This window comes from Stigmatopora argus, chromosome 1, assembly GCF_051989625.1.
Source record: "Stigmatopora argus isolate UIUO_Sarg chromosome 1, RoL_Sarg_1.0, whole genome shotgun sequence".
Lineage (NCBI taxonomy): Eukaryota > Metazoa > Chordata > Actinopteri > Syngnathiformes > Syngnathidae > Stigmatopora > Stigmatopora argus.
The window spans coordinates 23460608-23479882 of NC_135387.1; the positions used below are offsets into that span (position 1 = coordinate 23460608).

General features: G+C 39.9%; 1 protein-coding gene across 1 annotated transcript in view; it reads left to right on the plus strand.

Moving 5' to 3' along the window:
* Nucleotides 1-12929: 12929 nt before the first annotated feature.
* The window catches only part of sema3bl (sema domain, immunoglobulin domain (Ig), short basic domain, secreted, (semaphorin) 3bl), a 61996-nt gene continuing 55650 nt past the window's right edge, over nucleotides 12930-19275 (plus strand). Inside the window, exon 1 of the mRNA XM_077609946.1 lies at nucleotides 12930-13047. The gene's annotated coding sequence lies outside the window, so the exon portion shown is untranslated. The remainder of the gene's footprint in view (nucleotides 13048-19275) is intronic.

The following is a 19275-nucleotide window of genomic DNA, read 5'->3' on the forward strand; positions in this document are numbered from 1 at the left end:
TCTCCATCGGGCAACTACACACTGACATGCGCGCAAAGATACACCCTTCGGCTTTGTAGTGGATAATGGCAGTCCTATCATGATGATGGCTGCCAGACTCAGGCTCATCTTTCAGTGCAGGACTTGGTTTTGGGGAGTTCTAAAGACTTATTTGTTGGCATCAAGGGGTGAAAAACGAGATGAATGACGTGAGATAAAGGCTGAATGGACAAAAGACAGGCAAGCCATATTTTCAAGGCATTAAAAAATGGAATAGCCACTTCCAAAAATGGTTAGAAATCCAGGTTTGACTTTATTTTATACCATACCATCATAAACACTGATATAATTTTCTCATAGGCTGTAACGTTAAAAAAACTATGCTTGTCTGTCCAAAGAATGTTGTGACCGAGGTACGCTTTTTTTTCTTAGGTTCAAAAACTAGTAAATCAATGTTATTTCCCTAAAATTTCTTGTTTCTGTAATCCTAGATTACCTTCCCTCACCTCCTTCATCGCAGATCATCTTGTTCTGCTGATAGATCTAGATTGAAGAGTGAAAACATGACGGAAACGGTTCCGCTTGAAGGCCCATCTCTCCCTATTTAATCCTTGCTCATTCGTCATTCTTAATCCGTTAAATCCTTCGCTCACCTTTGTGTCAAGGTATACGATGTAAATTGTCAAAATGCACAAGATTTCACAACGATTTGTGAGCTTTGACTTCCTGATCATCTTAGCGCTGTCAACGACTTGTCTGTGAAGTTGTCCAGTTCGCTACTTCCGTGAGTGGGAGATTTTTAGTCCTCCATGCCCCTTGAATTCTTAAAGAAAGTTAAGTGTATTGATGCTGACAGAGCTTTGGGTTACTAATAGGGCGAAAATACAGAAGATTAGCACACAATTCTCATAATTACTCTGTCATAGGCACCACTGACAAAACTTATTAGACACAGCTACGTATCAATCAGGCGGAAATACTTCCAAGACTGCCAGAGCAATTTTTCGAAGACCCTTTTCTGTAAGCAAAGCAGACTAATCTACACTCTATCTGACAAGTCACATTTATCAAAATTATGTACATGAAGAACCTTAATGTGTGGATATGTTGAGGACTATTTTCCTGAAACACACAAATGCAAATATGCTTACAATTAAACTCTCTTACAAATGTATCCAGGTAGGAAATAATTCATGTTCCTTCATCACCCAAGCTATTGATGTGACCCACGGCTAAACCTATTTGTGGTATTGTAACCACGTGCATATGGTCAGAATTATTTTTGGCCAACCGTTGCAAAAACTGTGTGCAATCGAACCTTGCTAAAAGGAGTTGTAGCCTTGATGTGAAACACCATGACTTCAACTGGCAGGAGCAGAGAGAGAAATGCTCCTTTTTTTAATGTTTGAAAAATTTGATCTGTATTGTTCCAGACCGCAGACCAGTAAATGGAGACAGTTTCAAGCAATGGTCAGAAACCAGCAACAGCAGGGGCGCCAGATTTTGACATGGCTGAAATAAACTTGGATTTTAGTGCCAGCCCAGAGTCTCATTTTGGCAGTTTTACTGATTTTTATCTTGGGAATGCGGCCTTGCCCATCTGCATATCCTCCAAAATTCCTCAATCATTCAACAGAGATATTTCAACTACATCGGAACAGTGACTGTGTAATGTGATTATGGAGCGCTTAAGAACATCTTTGCTTTTAGGTCTGATATATCGGTTTAGGGCGGCCCAGTGGCGCGAGTGGTTAGCGCGTCGGCCTCACAGCTCTGGGGTCCTGGGTTCAAATCCAGGTCATATCCATCTGTGTGGAGTTTGCATGTTCTCCCCGGGCCTACGTGGGTTTCCTCCGGGTACTCCGGTTTCCTCCCACATTCCAAAAAACATACATGGTAGGATGATTGGTCACTCTAAATTGCCCATAGGCATGAGTGTGAGCGTGAATGGTTGTTTGTCTCCTTGTGGCCTGCGATTGGCTGGCCACCAATTCAGGGTGTCCCCCTCCTCTGGCCCGGAGTCAGCTGGGCTAGGCTCCATCACCCCCCGTGACCCTAATGAGGATAAAGGGGTTCCAAAAATGAGATGAGAGAGAAATCGGTGTAATTACAGGAAAGTCGCTTCCTACCTAGGTAAATTGTTCAGACAAAGATGAACTATTTCCATCTATCTTGAGTTTTGAACAATTCCGAATCAATTCCTACAATTGCAAGTCTGTTTTCATTTGTGTCTGTCATCGTTTGTGCATATGGCTTGTTACCTTTGTTAAAATTTATGTGCCGACTCTTAGTAAAAACCTAAGATCACGTTACTGTCTGATTACAGTATTGCATTTCTACCCAATGATTTTTTTGTTTTCCGATCTGAACAAATGAAGAACAAAAACAAAAAAGAATTCTCTACTGTCTGTAATGCCCTGAAGTTAAAGTTGTAAAAAAGAAACCCATTAGGGAGTTTGCATTAAGAGTGTAATGTGGTTCCAGTGGGCTTCATGCCTCATAAAAGACAATAAGACAGTGGGCAGGTGCTGACCATGTGTATTTCATGGTAGCTTGTGAAGACGCCGCTCACACTGAATGGACACTCACCCATGCATGCGTTTCTCGATGACACATTGCACAAGTTCAATGGTGGTTATGTGCGTCTTTTATTTGGTGTGATTGTGAGAAAATATATGTGGCAAAGAGAGATTGAAGAGGTTTGAAATTCCTGCATTCCTACGGGGATTCTTTTTGGTTATTTACCTTTCATGTGCTATGCTTTTATTTGAACCTCCAACATGCAAACACCCTCCCACATGGACACACTCTGTTGTTGGAAACAGTCGTGTGACATGATTGGGCACAGGTGATACTAAAACATGTCAGACAGAATAGAGTGAGCTACAAGATAAGTGCCATAGAAAATAAACAGAAGTGTTTTAATACAAATTACGCACTCTGATTTCGAGTCAAAAATGGTGCATGTGAGGGAATCCAGTACAACCCCAGAACAAAAATGGGGTTACACTTATATTTCATAGAAACAGAACTCTAGTCGGAAAACCTAAATGAATCTACAACGGCCATAATGTTATAGCGATGGAATCAACATAAGTACAAAACAATGCACGCATACACAAACAAACAAACACTAAAACATTCTACATTAACATGAATGTAATTTTTAATAATACTTTTTAGATGCTTTGTTGTCATTATACACAGCTGCGTATAACAAAATTGGTGGTGCGACTCCACAAAGTACGTCTTTCCCAATAAAAACATAAATAAGTAATTTAATTGTTCTAAGGTTGAGGGTTCAATCCCTGTTGAGTTTTCTCCACCTACTCTGGTTTGATCCCACACCCTAAAAATATGAATATTAGCCCAATCAAAATGAAGTATGAGTGTTTGCGTGCATGCTTGTTAGTCTCCTTGTTCCCAGCGATTGGCTGACAACCAATTCAGGGCTGGCATAGGCTCCAGCACCCTTGTGAGGTTAAGCACCTTGAATGAATGAATACTTTTAGACATAAATCCGGCATTTCAAGAAGAAACACCATTCCACCAAGTGCTGGATGTCTTCCATTGTTGTTTATTTTCTTTCAAATGTCATACCTGTCAACCTCTGCCGATAACTGCCCTTATAAATGATTATGATTCCCCTTACAAACCCCCCAAAAACCTTACAAACACCGTACGACTCGTACGGTGTTTGTAAGGGTTTTTTGGGGTTTGTAAGGGGAATCATAATCATTTATAAGGGCAGTTATCGGCAGAGGTTGACAGGTATGAAATGTGGCAAATCTCTTCTGATTGCATTGGCACATTCCACAGTGTTGACACACCATAATGTCACGCTATAAGTGAAGCCAATCCAGTTCCTGCCAAATAACTCTTTTGAGTGGGAATTGCAACGTAAGGAAAACTGTCCACACACCATTTGTAAAAGCACAATTTTGAAGAGGTCTTGATTTATTTCATCTCCCTCTGTGCTCTCTGTGTGTCTCTGTCAGAATGTAATGTAATGTAAACTGTTCAAATGACACACATGATTTGATTCCCTTTGTGCTGGGGCCAATTTTCTTTTGACCAAAAAGGAAGTCTTGTATTTGGGGGGAGATAAAAAGGTGAGTGAATGCAGCTGTAGCAGCCAACACACAACCAGTACACAAATTCTGAGACCATCAAAATTGCATATAAGATTTGGCAATTCAGCTTTTAACTCCTTGGCTGTTGTTGATGGCGATAGATGAATTTGGAGAGAGTTGCGTTGGTTGATCATTGTGAATGATCACTGCCAGCCCTCCCAATTCAAATGGCTTGGATTTCGCAGTCAGTGGCAGAAAATAAGTTAAGATGCTTTGTATTTTGGATGTTGAAATACTAGATATATCCAGAAGCATTGCAGTCAAAATGGGAATTAAAAATTACTCTTTATATTTTGTTTCCCTCCCCCCTAAATCCCTAAACTATCATACTTTAGTAATTAATAAAACTGTAGTCCAATAAAGCACTTCTTTCCAAATGTCTCACTTGACTAATTAATTATTGTTTCTACTGAAAAAAGTATGTGACCAGTGTTTTAAAATTGTTTCAATCTTTAGGTTGTAAAACTATCCAATTCACATCTTATTAAATACTTCTAGTGAAAGGCACATTTGTGAACCCTGCTCCCCCCAAATAATTGCATGTGCAGCCTTTCATGTGTTCGCATGTATGTGTGTGAGCCCCGTAATGAATTACACCAGTGAAGGATAGACGTGAATGAAAGATGGGGCAAGAGAGGGAGCAAAGGAAACTGCGAGAGCCCACCGCTGAATGGAAACATTCGGGACAATGAAACCGCTAACACTGAGGGCCTCTTCCCTTTTTGTAACTCCCAAAGTAATTCTTGAACAAATCATGGAGGAAGCTGGAAAAACTCCCATGATTAAAGATTTAGTACTGGGGTCCACATAAGAGGTCTCCAGCCAACAAAAAACCTGTTTGATGCTTTCAGCTCATTGGGGTCCCTACTTTATTCTATGCACGCATTAATCAGCTGCTGCTAATTGACAACACATTCCAAGCACCTCATGCTTGGTTGTTTAGATTTGGAAAAAAAATCAACTGTGATAAAGTAACTCCAGGGAATAAATACGGTTAGCTATTGTCAATCACCAGCTATGGTGGAATAATTGGATTGGATTGGATTGGATAACTTTATTCATCCCGTATTCGGGAAATTTCATCGTGACATTAGCAAGAAAAGGCATAGTTATAAGTTAGACAGTACAGTCGCAAAGGCTGCAGAAGAACAAAGCAAAAGCAAAAAGTACAAAGCAAATCAAAGTAAATGGAAACTGGAAAATGGAAACAAAAACTGGAACCACACACAGGAACTCTTCCACAAGATGGGGAACTTCTGCAGACTGTGACCGAGGTAGAGAATATGCAGAGTCGCTCTTCCCAGCTTATCCGCACAGTTCCTCAGTAGTCTGGAGCTGAAGACAACAGTAGCAGAGTAGGGCACCTCAACTCTGTTGCTGGTAAGCGCCGACAGCTCTTCCATCTTATCCCATGATGGAATGGTTGGCCAGAAGCGTTGCCTCTTCTCCCGGCACTTTTGTCCAGCTCCGAATCTCCGGCGGCACCAAGGTGTTGCTCCGTCCGTTGCGTATTGTAACAGCTAGTCCCATGTGTGTGACAGCGTAGGCATGGCTGAATGGTTCCAAAAAAGAAGTAGCCGAAAGAAGCCAGGCTAACAGAACAAGGAAAGTTGTAAAAACAAAGTAAAAAGTAGAAAGTACAAAGTAAAGTAAAAAGGAATGTATTAAGAAATATTAAAATGTAATTAAAAAAAGATAGAAGGGCTGTAAAACAAGAAAAACATAAGAGTGGACAGAGCTATTGCCACTGGCTTCCGCGTGACGGCGCCATCTTGGAAAAAAAAATGCCTTATCAGGTCGGTGCGCCTTTTGTATGCAATAAAAACAAAATTCTGTAGATGTCGCTGTATGACGCTGACAGCTTGACACTGTGGGTACATTGCTTGCTGACGTGCTATATTTAGATAGTGAAAAGGCGGAAGTGACGCATATCATGCTCAAAGTATGACAGCATACACAATTTGAAATGATCAAAAAACTTAAAAGTTGAGAGGTATGTAGTAGTTTGACCTAAATCACAGGACTCACTTCAATACATATAGTTGAATGCTATTATGATTTGACTGCACCACATAATTTGATAACGGAATAATGCTGGTTGTTTTTTTTTCTTTTAAAAAGGCGCCACAATTTGGCAGTCATAAGTGCGGCGTGTGGTCCTTGTGATCAGATCTCAGTGGGTCTTAAGTGTGTTAACACCTGTAAGATCCAATAATAACTTGGTGTAAACAGGTTAAAATGTTGAAATGAAAAACAGCAGTATGTTGAAGTGTTTTCCAAATGATGTCAATGATCTTTAACCCAAAGGTGTCGTGAAAATACTGCTTGCACATTGTCCTCGTGCGTCTCGGATTACTTCAATGTTTTGCCTTGGTTAAGCCACTTTGGCAGTTGTGGCTGATTTACACTGTCAGATACTACACAGTTCACCAACACGCTCTATAGAGAACTAAACATAACTCATGTCACTTATATTTTCACCCTGACATAGTGTGGTCGACGGAACAAAGGGCTTTCAGCCCCTTTGGTTTAAGTCATGCCTTACCTCAACCATACAGCTTGGAAAGACATAGTTAGTTATACACCTGATCACAGTCTGAAACAAATGTTAAATGTGATTACATTCCATCCTCTATCTAGCCAGTCATTTTAACTCAAGGAATATTCACCCTTTGGGCTAATGTGAATACAAACCAGGGAACTCTAGTGACGAGTCTGAGACCTTGTCAGAAAGGTGGTCTCTGTTTGCTTCCAAGCAAATCGGCGTGTTGATAGTGAGCACGCAATGGTTTCCCCAGACATAGGTATTATGGGAAATGTTGTTTGAGTGGCATCTGAGTCTGGGTTTAGCATTACCTTGGGTAACATGAGTCAAGATTCAACGTGGACCAATGACACTTGATATTTCGGCAGAAGTCCATATGAAAACTGATGGAAAATACACATAAAAATCAGATGCATTTAAGATGTTCAGCACTAGGATGAAGGAGAAACATTTATGTGCAGCAGACTGGAGTGCCATGATTTTTGTATCTCAGTATTTCACCGTATTACCTTGCCCAGATTGACGCTCTTTGTGGGCAAAGGGTGGACTATATATACACCCTTGACTGTGTGCTATGAAAATGGTTCTGAACATTTCTGCTGAGTTCCAGATTTGGGTTTTGAATGTACACTAAATAGCGGTGTTGCCAACATGAAAGCCTAGCTTTCGATTAGTTATAAACAAGCTAATGAAAAGGGGAGAGAAAATCTGTCACAACTACTGAATATGCATTGGGTATGCTTATTCTATCACTAAGAAAGTGGCGGAAAAGAAAGAAGTAATGTGACTCAAAAAGCCAAACCAAAAAACCCACCAGCCAACCAAGAAAGAAACATTGTGTAAAAAATATTTTAAAAACTACTTTCAGTGACCGTAGCTAAAAATCTCAATTGGAGAAGTGAAAATACAATGTTACAACAAAATTGTATTCTTCTTCAAGAAGAAAAGCTTATTTTGGACAGCAGAATTTGCAAATCATTCACAAGCTAGAAGAAAGGGAGGGTCTAGGTTGGAATTTCCGGTAAACTTCAGAGACAAGCTCGGCAAAATTGGAGATAGCTTTATGGACTTAAGAGACAATGATGAACTTGATGACTACTAGAAAGGCTAAAATCTTTAGGGGAAAAAAACTGTTCCCAACATACTTGCTCATCAGCAATATTGAGTTGAAAGAATGTCTTGGCTTGGCTTCTTCTGGGATGGGCTCATAAATTCTCTCTGATAAAATACATGATGGCAGCTCTGCAATGAATCCAGAAGTTGACATAAACATTCTGTTTGCCATTGTAAACAAAACACAACTAGATTTATAGGGGAATCCTTTATCATGTCGCATGAAAACGCCCATGTGAATTCAATCTACGTGAAACAAATCAAATCTTAATGTGTGTGTACAGGGAAATAATATAATTTTCAGCACTGAAAACACAAGCCTACAGGTATGCTATTTGTGTGCGTCTTTCTGCTGTCCACCCATTCCTTGCTTTCTCCCGTCCATTCCGAGTCTAAATAACCAATATCCAATCGCACATTCCTCCACCTTCCTAGGGAACCCAGAGGGTGAATAACTGCAAATTGTTGCCATAGTAGGAGTGGGCCGGGTTGAGGGTCACCCCAACCCCCACCCTCTTTTTCACCGTAGTTATTTGATAGGATAAGACAAAGCAGCTAAATTTCTCCTCCAAAAATATTTTCCCTGACTTTATATTCTCATACCTGTCAACTTATACGTTTTGCCCGTATTTCATACGTTTTTTGATCATTTCAAATTGTGGACGTAACAACTTTTGTACGGCATATTTTTAAGTACTTTTTGTGTAAAACCAAGCTCGTCATACCCATTTCGGCTCTAATCCGGATCATCTCGGTCATTGGTAGCAGACGAAAACGTCATAATCGACTGCTAATATTGTCATGCTTTAAGCATGATATGCGCATTGCCCATTCACAAGCCCACCTTTTTAGTATATAAATATAGCGTGCCAGCAAGCAATGTACCCAGACAGTCAAGCTGTCAGCGTCATTCAGTGACATCTGCAGAATCTTGAATTTAGTGCGTACTAATTGGGCACCCCGTCGACTTTGGTGAAAATTTTATAATTCTATGTGCGCCCTATGTGAGTAAATATTTGCCGCGTTGCATTTGTACATTTACTTTTGATTGCTTAATAAGGGGAATTGCAATCATTAATAAGGAGAGCAAATAGCCGAGGTTGACAGGTATGTATTCTACTCTTTTGCACCGAATTCAGGCAATGCAGGCGTACTGTAGTTGACATCTGGTTCCTCAACATACCTCACTATGATTGATTTTTCATCTGGAGCAGATGTACGTGTGTAGCACGAACACACTGTATTGGTCTTGAAGGAAACATCCAAATTTTGCGATGCGTACACCACAAAGAGAGCATGCTGTTTGGGGCTGGTGTTGTTCATTCACTCTCACAAACTGTCACACTGCTAGTTTACGACCGTGACTTTATCTCACAGCGAACATGTGTTTCTGTACAGCACTCCCCCTTGCCACGTCATGCGCGCACCATGAACATGCAACTGTGACATTTTATTTATGGCCCAGCATTGACACGGTCTGTCTCCGTTTATATGCACACACAATTACAAAAATACGCACACACACTTGCTGAAGGACAAAGTGCAGATCATCGCGACCGGTCACGGAGTTGGGGGATGTATATTAGGATTCTTGTCAGTAATAATATACACATAAATCCACGCAGACAGATGTGTGGACCTAATATTGAATGCATGGAAAGGGTCAAACATTGATGTATTTCATTATGCATCAAACTTATATTTTTCACTAACTCTATAGCCACTTTTATCATGCACTTAAAGCAAAGGTAGTTAAAAAAGATGTATCAACAAACTAAACATTACAGATAAAACATTTTAAAGGATTTTCTTTTCTTTTCACACAATTATAAAAAAAATATTATGGGTAAATTGTCAATATATAATTTTCTCCAACTCAATCATTCATTCTTTTCCAGTTCCAGTTTTTGTCCAACTTTACAACATCTTTTTGAGTCTGTATCCGTTTTAGCTACCGCAACCAAGATGGCGCCATTCAAATGGCAGCCGGTGGCGGTAGCTCCGTCCACTCTTGCTCGTTTTGTGTTTTTGCTGCTTTTCTGTCCTAATGATTTGATTGGTGATTCTTAATGATCCCATTTATTTTGATTTGCCTTGTACTTTGTGCTTTTACTTTGTTGTTCTGTCTAATCACCCTCTGCTACTGTCACAATGAAATTTCCCGAATACGGGATGAATAAAGTTATCCAATCCAATCCAATCCAATCCATTTTATACCCACCTTTAAATTACTAACTTTGGCTTGATCGCTGTGTGCCTACATCCTCCCTTTTTAATTTTAATTAAAAAAATGTGCTGATATAAAAGTTGAAATTAGCCATTTTTAATTTTTAATTAGCCAAACGAGAGCTTGGGGCTAAAAATAAACTCAAATTCAAACAAACTTGTTCGGGGTCTTGCATCTAAGATAAAGAAGAAAAAGGACAGATTTTTAAAAGTAACTCCAACGTTGAACTGGCCATGTGTCGTTCATTAATTTCTCGTTCTGCTAATTTTATTTACATATTCTCCGCTACTCTGCTTTAAAAGCAGGCGTCTCTCTTTTTTTTGTATAAATGTCGAGTTCATTGTGAATGAAGGCCTTCCAGCACTCCCCTTAATTTGATTAGGGACTGTTTGTGTTTTCCTTTGAAGGGATCACCGCAAAGTGCTGGCTGGATCAAATGCATTAAAGAGATAAGCGCTGATGCAAGCTTTTCCATTTACTTTCATCAGCTCAACTGCTTGCAGACTTTAGTACTATTTTTCATTTGGAGTGATGGCTAAGTAGATGAATTTAGATAGAGAATAAAGTCTCGAGTTGACTTTACAGCTTCTTTTAACACATTGACGGTTTCATTCAGTTATTCCTTAGTTCAATTATACAGTGGTTAATGGATTCCACCATTCTCTTTAAGCAGGCTAACTCTTCAAAATGTAGATGTGCTGTCACCAAGTTGAACTGTAGTTGACATCCCCCATGGGAACATGCAATACCACTTTATTTACAGAAACTCACTGTGACTTCACTCAGTTGCAGAGTTGTATACATCATTTTACTGTCGAGCGCTGACTGCACAATTTATGCCCACCATCACTGAACCGCACTTTTTTGTCATAACACTTCACCAGCCGTTCTACACACACGAGCAAACGCACACACTCAGGGTTGGTGTTGATTACGTCTGAGCAGCGAACTCAGTGAGGGTCGCTCGCAGCCTGCAGGTAAAGTCAGAGGAGTAATTGGTTCCATATTATGCGTATGTGTGCGCCAGCTTCTAAAACAAACCTGGTTATCCGTGAACCAACATTTGTTGAAGACAGTAATAATTAATGTTATAAAAATGCAACGGTATGTAGTATCTGTTGGTCAATTGGTTAGTTGGGCAGGCTACATTGTACCTAACGTGTTAGGATAGCCACACAGTGAAAGATCATGTGATCAAACAAAATCTCCTTCAACTGTACGTTAACTTTATAAAACGCTCCACATGTTGAGCCTCACTGGAGCGTGATTCTAGATTCCAGCAGTATCACTTAGAGACTCATATTTGACCCGACCCTGACTTGAAACTGACCCCCCATGTCTTCTGTTAAGCTGTAACCTTCAGGCCTGTGGACATGCACGTGTCAAAACAACATTTATCACCTCTGAGATACCCTTCAGCAAACATCATTTTTTCTTTCTACCAACGAATACCCCCCAAAAAGAGACCCTGAATTAGGGAACAGGTGAGTATGAGATAATTTAGTTTTTTGCTTTGCTTCTCAGTTCCATTACAGTAAATTACAATGTGAATTTATGCAGCACATTTGTAAAAAAAAAATCTAAATTAGACTTGACTTGGGCTTAATCCCCAGGTAGCAAATGTTCATGTGTCCAAACATGACTTTTCTGCCTTTTTGTGGTCATAAATCAGCATGGGTGATCTTTGATTAGCTATGCAGGTGTAAAATCACACTAAACCTTTTAAGAAAGCCTTACGAAATCTTCCCCAAGGATGGTCCGACACGCCATGGGAAGCATAATTTTGTTTCTGAGGCTGTGATTAATGTTGAAAATGTTCAGCGAGCATATTAGCACAGTGCAACGATAGCTGGTGCAGATGGTTTGCTTGTATAGCTTGAGTGCACAGTACAGTCAAGGCTTTCAATTTGAATGAATTGGACGTCCATCGTAGTCAATGGCAGCAATATTTCAAAAAAATAGTCTTTCATTGCCGGTGGTATAGCCTCTATTATCTTTAGTTGAACATATTTAGACTGAGCCAATGAATTGTGTTGGCAAGATAAGGATGTTTGTAAAATGAGCAGGCCTGGAGAAATGTTATTTTTCTTTGAATAATCAGATGGATTGCTGCAGATAGTGTTTTGTAAAAGAGCTATTTATCTTTGTACCACTCCTCTTGAATACCACAGCACAGGAACAATTCTGGCTTCAGCATTTTTCATTTCTTTCACAACCGAGTGCCCGCTTTGAAATGTCTTACTAACCAGCAAATAGAAAATATCTCTCATTTTATTCTACTAATTTTGATTTTGAAGACTATTTGTCTCTTTTAGCTGGCATTGTCAGGGTTTGTGTTGGGTTGGGTCACATTTGTGGCTTAGTGTGTCTTTTTTCTTTTTCATTCATTTTCTGCACCGCTAAATCCTCACAAGGGTGGCAGGGGTGCTGGAACCTATCCCAGTTAACTATGGGCACCAGTCGGGGGCACCCTGAATCGGCAGCCAACCAATTTCAGAGCACAAGGACACGGGACAAGTATTCACGTTCACACTCATACCTAAGCTCAATTTAGAGTGTTTAACCAGCCTACCATGCAGATTTGTGGGAAATGGAGGACACCGGAGTACCCGGAGAAAACCCACACAAACCCCAGGAGAACATACACAGTGAGGACTCACCTGGGATTGAAGCTTCGACACCAGAATGGTGAGGCCAGTGCGCTAACCACTCGGCCGCCGCCCTGTCTTCTTCTTAGGATGACCTATTTATTTCACCTGTCGCTGCCTGCTTTTTGGGCGTACCAATTGGCTTCTCATGTCACCCACCTGTTCCTCATAAACTCGTTTTCCCATGTCTCTGTATACAAGCTCCCTCTGTTTGTTCAAGTTATGTACCTGGTTCTCAGTAAATTGTTTTTATTTGTCCCGTGAATTTTTGTTTGTACTTTTTTTTAGGACTTCTATAAAATTTAAAACTGTTAAGTTGCTACCTCCCTATGCCTGGCCTCCCTGTTACCTGCACTTGGGTCTTTCCTCTTTTCTTGACAGCCCACCCATGACACCTGACAGGTATGAGTTTCAAAATCATATTGTCCCCTTGTGTAGAATTTGTATATTCTCCTCTTTTGTAGGTGAATTGGTTTGAGGGTGCTGCTAATTTATTCTGACGTTTGACTATTTTTTGGAGAAAATAACGAGCAACATATATTTATATGAACTGTTACTGATACTACAATGGTTACGTTGAATGTGTAGCTAATAAGAGGCTGTAGATTACATTACCCAAAAATATCCTGTGTGAAGGTTGATGAGTATTTTTATCTTTTGTCTCAGTGACTCAAAGATCTGCAATTACTTTGAATAAACATACTAAATTTACATATCTATTCAATCACTGCCAGCTCAGGTTGCAGAGCATGTGTAGTGGTAGTTAACAAAAGGAAATTGATATTAAAAACAACCACATCTGACAAGATTTTGGTGTGTGATGTGGCTGCTAAAGGGTTAAAGAACTGTAAATTAACAGTAGATTTAAAAAGAATAAAAAATGTAAATGCGCTAAGTTGGATTTAAACACGTGCGGTGTAACTTAAGTCACAATTTTACCACTTGAAGCCTCAAGTCTGCACTTCAACCAGACCTTGACGTCTTTTCATATACAATTGCCACCATCTTATAAACATGTATTTCTTTCTCTGCCCGAGCCGATTTTCTGTAAGACTGACTTTTTGTCAAAGCATGTCAAAGTCGTGTTTTGATAGATTTCCCCCCTTTTGCCCATCCATGGGAATTCTTAGTGGGCCAACAGGCTCCCTGCAGAGTGGTCTCAATCAGAACTCTGATCCAAATATAGTCATTCTCTACTACAATCTCACAGAAATGTCGGATTTTGGAGGAAAAAAGACAAAACAAAACAACCCCAAATGAATTGTTCTTTAAACTCCTGTTGATCAACTCCTTGCGTCGATGCTGAAAATTCCCAGAGAGATTTGCATCAGCTGAAGCGACTAATGAATTCTCAACACATAGCAGCTACGTATGCAGTTTTGGCAGATATTTGCTGCTCAGTGGGGGGTAGAGCATGTTTAAAACACTCACTTTGAATAAGTTTGAAAAAGGGTTTTAGCTCTGTAAGTGATGGAAGGGCGGGTGAGGGCTGCCGTCCAAAAGATGTGTGTGTGTGTGTGTGTGTGTGTGTGGATGTAGATTGTAATGTGGAGTGACAATCGCGTCTACTTGAATGATGGGGGGGTTTAATCTCTGTTGTCACACTGCTTGAGAGAATTCCGATGCCCCACTTGGGCAAAGTAGCCTATGATATCGCCCTTTCCCATCACCACCACACACATGATCTTTAAATTGTACCCCAATATGTTTTAATCTTAGTGTTCAGGGCCTTCGTGTCCCCAAGTGAGAGCAGGTCCCCTCAGCAGGGACTATGTAACCAAACAATGACCCCACAATGATGGAACACAATATTCACAGGAATTTCTAGAAAATGACCACAATTTATGACGTCCACTTGGGGTTTCATATTAAAAATCAACATGCTAAAATCATCACACTATGAAGTCATCTGAGCCCGTGGCCACACACCCACAAGTGTAGAAAGTAATCCACCTAACGACGGAGGTCTAAATGCAACCGGGGACCACACATGGTCTTGTCATCAACGAAGTAAGAAGGTAGCTGGGATTGAGCTGCATGGTAGAGAAGGTTTGCAGAAAGGAATTCAAAGGGGTTGGGCTTTATGTCTGGTCTGGTCTGGTCTGGTTTCACCTGTATGTGTGGTTTTAGTCGCGGGTATGCAGTCACATGAGTTTAGTCAATCAAACTTTCTCTCTTTTGGCACTCAAACTCTATTGGACTTTGGACAAATTTGTTTGCAACATTATATTGCCTTAAAGATGGGATACTGTTATACCAGTTTTTTTTTACCTAGGTCTACAATGTCTTGTGTGTCTTGTGTCTGTCTAGCTACTGCAACCAAGAAATTTCACGAATACGGCATGAAATAAAGTTCTAACCTAACCTAACCTAACCTGTGTATTCAAAAGATGAAGATTTTCATTTACACACTTCAGGAAATAGGTTACGATGTTGTCTTCACTCTTGTAATCTGAAAGGTGAATTCAGGAAAGGTTCTTTTAAGCCCTTTTCATTCAACTAACCTATTCGATGTCTACGTGAGAAGGGGTGGTATCCGGGCAAGGGCGTGCGCCGGACATTCTGGACGCCAACAGTAAATTTGTGTGATGGGGAGGTGTCCATGAATAGAGACATGTTCAATTTGAGAGTTCCAAAACCTTGTCAGAAAGTGTGTCCAAAAGAAGTGGGTGATTTTGTGCAATAAAATCAGAGGAGCTTGATAAATGTGCTTTCTTAGTTTTTCCTGACTTTTGACACACTCAAAAAGTCGCTTTCAAACTAAACTATATCACGACCTAGTTTGGAGGGAACTGTAAATAAGAAATTAAACTCTTCAAGTTCCTGCCAAAACTAGCGGAGTGCTTTTTAGAAATGCTATGATTTCCCATTTCTCTTTTAAAATGAGCGAATCTGTGGCTTTCTCTTTCAACAAAGACAAAAGTATCTCTTTGTGGTGTGGGCTATAGTCCTTGACTCCTCACTGTTACCTTCCTGAAATGCTGTTATGTCAACACTTTCAAATTTGGTAATTCTGGGAAACTGCGTCCTGTCTTCTTTTCAGGTTCACACCGGATTCCTTCACACTAGAATGCTGCTAGTCTGCTCTCAAACTCTTTTTATACTTGAGTGGAAGTTTGAGGCTCTGATTGATATTCAACATGTTGTTTACATTTTTATTATTAGTTAAACCTCATACTAATCTAAATGTATTCTTTGAGTTTGAACTGAGCACTCTTTTTTTATTTGAATAATGCAGTGGCGGTCCGTGCATTTTCTAGCAGCGCCTTCAGCGAATCAATCCAACCCTCAAAAACTATTTTATGGCTATAAAACCTCTACTGCAGCTACAGCTGCGACATATAAAAAATCATCAATAATAACCTCATACAATTTAGATATTATTTAGGAATACAGCCATATTTTATTCACCAAAAATCATTTTTACCTGTACACAATATCCATCCTCCTTTCTTTCCTCCTTTTCTATCACCATCGAAGCTAATGCTGAAAGTCGAGCCTGTCCTGTCGTATTTCTGGCATACGTTTTTATTCGATCTAGTGCTGAAAATGTTCGTTCCCGGTTGCGACAAGCTTGCTTGCTTTGGAGGTGTACGACCTTTCTTAATGATGTCCAGCTTTTTTTTTCTTGAAAAGTCCGTCTGGAAAATGGCTTTGCCAGCAAATCTGCAACCAAATCCATTTGTTTTCCTCCGTCGGCCATTGTAGGTTGAGTTTGCGAGCTCTAGCTGGATCACTCTGGCTTTGGCCCGCCTACTCTATCACTAGCCAATCATTATTGGTGAAAGCGATGACATATCCCTATGCGTGCGAGAAGGCATTGTGGTGTTGCCAACTCGAAATCTGATTGGTTAAAGCAACAGTCTTATCGACGCTTGTTTAATGTAGCAGAGCCTGCAGAACTGATTGTGAAGGCCTTGAGGCAGATTTCTGACCCTGGCAACAAATAATAGCTGAAATGTGATTGGTTAAATGCTTCAAAATGAAAACACACATCTGGAAGCAGTGCAACCAGGGGGAAAGTAATGAAAGGAAGCTAACAGACAATTTGGAATTATTTAATAAGGATTGATGGACAAAATATAATATATGATTCAGATATTTCTTAGGCCAGCAGAGAAGGCCTAGAAGGCCCTGACGGCCTGCCACTTGAATAATGATTGCATTTGAGCACATCAGGGCACAATACACACGTGTTAGCCAGATGTTCCAATACTTTTGCTCACATGAAAATAAAGTGGTTTCATACAAAAGATATTATATGATCTGATTAGTTGTTATCAGATCCAGATGTAAAGTAAGCATATGAAGGTGAAAAATGAAATGTTGATATTGTCTCATTTTCATCTTTGATGTCAAACCCAAAACCCTTTCAATTTCCAGCAAAAATAAAGGAGTTGCCGTAAATTTTCCAAAACTTGGAGGGGGCAAAAGCAGTTGTTGTGCATATGCACTGTGTTTTTTTTCTTCAAACGATTGGCCTTACATGTGTAGAGCAGAATTTTCTTGTTGTTTTTGCAGGTCAGTTCAAAGGGGATTGTGTGGTCGCCAGGACAAAAAAAACCAAACATTTGCTGCTTGTTGTCACGCATTACCTTGAATGGGGCAAAGCTCAAATCGAGAGAGAGGAAGTATTATGAAAGTGAAAAAAGACGCCCCATTTGATGAGATGGAATTTTCGTCCTAAAAAATGTAGAAGTTATCCTGTAGTTTTTTTCCAGCTATGAAATGTACTCATTGTGAAAGCAACACATTTTTGTCATGTCTTTGATGCACCTTTAATATAAGTAACTAGAGTAGATTTATTTTCCCTCCTCATTTGCTCTTAACAAATGAATAAGATGAGATGAATCTGCTATCCTAATGAACAGTTTTTCAAAAGAGTTTTTGTTTTACTTGGTAGACCACCAACAGACAGGAGAGGAAGGGCAGTGTCATGATAATCCCAAAGTTATGGGAAAATGGACAGAATCTTGTCTCTAAATCCCACACCAATGGAAGCGTTGGAGTAATGGGAATTTTTGAAGGTAGAAAAGTAATCTTTTTTTTAAATAAAAGGGGATTCTTTCTTTGTTAAGGACTTAAAGTAGTAATCCTTTAAAAAGTAGACCAGCACTTTAACCTTCTCTATTCATTGTCCTGGTTTAGGAGACTTGTGTAATTAAGGCTATTCTTTACAACGGACATCTAAGGGTCTCCTCAGCCATAAGATGCATTCGGTGCACAGGTGGGGGAAATTGAAGTCAAGCCCTTTGTCCTGCACAAAAAGTCAAAAGGGAAAGTATAGAGCCAAAAAAAATGAAATAATGACCATGTATTTACTGCAATTTCTCTTATTACAGTTTTTTTTCCACAGCAATTTGAATTGAATGCTTTTATTGTCATTATACAAGTACAATGAGATTTATAGCTTTCACCACGTAGTGCAGAAATAACAACATCAAATAGACAAATAAATAATCAACAAATAATAAATAAATAAGTAGTCCAAGTGAGATCAGCAGAGCAAAGCAGCCTTGTTCCCTCTCCAGTTCAGGATGAGTTCCATGGTTTTGGAGACGTTCAGCGCCACCCACTTCATAATAGTCGTTGGTTTAAAATTAATTTCAATGTGAAAGAGACGTTTGTAAAATGTCAAGTAACCTATAGCCCAAAAACCTTTGACGTTAAGGCAGTGGAAAATGGCTTTAGTTTAGTCAATTATAAGCAGCAGACAAAAAGGCCATGCAGAGAGTGATTAACACTGCCCAGAAGATCGTCGGTTGCTCTCTGCCCTCACTGGAAGATATTGCCAGCCCTCGTTACCTCAGTAGAGCCGGGAATATTGTCGGGGACCCATACCACCCTGGTCACAACCTGTTCCAGCTGCTGCCCTCTGGCAGACGCTACAGGTCTCACAAAGTACGGACAAATAGGCTAAAAGACAGTTTTTTCCCACAGCCATCAGGACTCTGAACTTGCGGTAGCACGACACACAATCCCTTCTGTGTAATAACTTCGGGGTGAGGTAACATGAATGACGTTGGGCGGTGATCTGCCTCCTACTGGCTGACTGAAGGTAAGTGAGGAGACAGTGGGAGGTAAGTGATCCGTTTTTTTTTCTTTGTTGGCATCTGCGAGGCAAACTTTTTCTGCAGTCGCCATCACGGCACAATGCCAACGAGTCTGAAATTATCACTTATTTGGGCCTTCTGCCGGGAAAGCGCACCTTGTGGAGAAGCACTACCAATTTTGTCATACACAGCTGGGTATGATGACAATGAGGCTTTTTGTCGAGTCAATGATGATGACAAAGCCTATGTCTGATTATTATGATTAATAATATTATAGCAAGAAACTGTTAATTTGACAAGCCAGCCAGCAATAAGTGTTACCCAACCTGTCATCACAATGAACTTAAAAAAATAGCCAAAACTAATATAGAAAATATTTTGTGATTGCATGGCGCTGTCAGTCATCTCAATAAAAACACACATGAGAAGAGTGTAACGTAAAAGTTAAACTAGTACAATAAAAGAATAATAAAAAGTAATAAAAAAACTGACAGTGTCAATTATAAGAAACGTCCTTGGATTTGCAAAAATGTGTAGAAAGGACTCAAGGTAAACATGCCAAAGAAACAACATACAA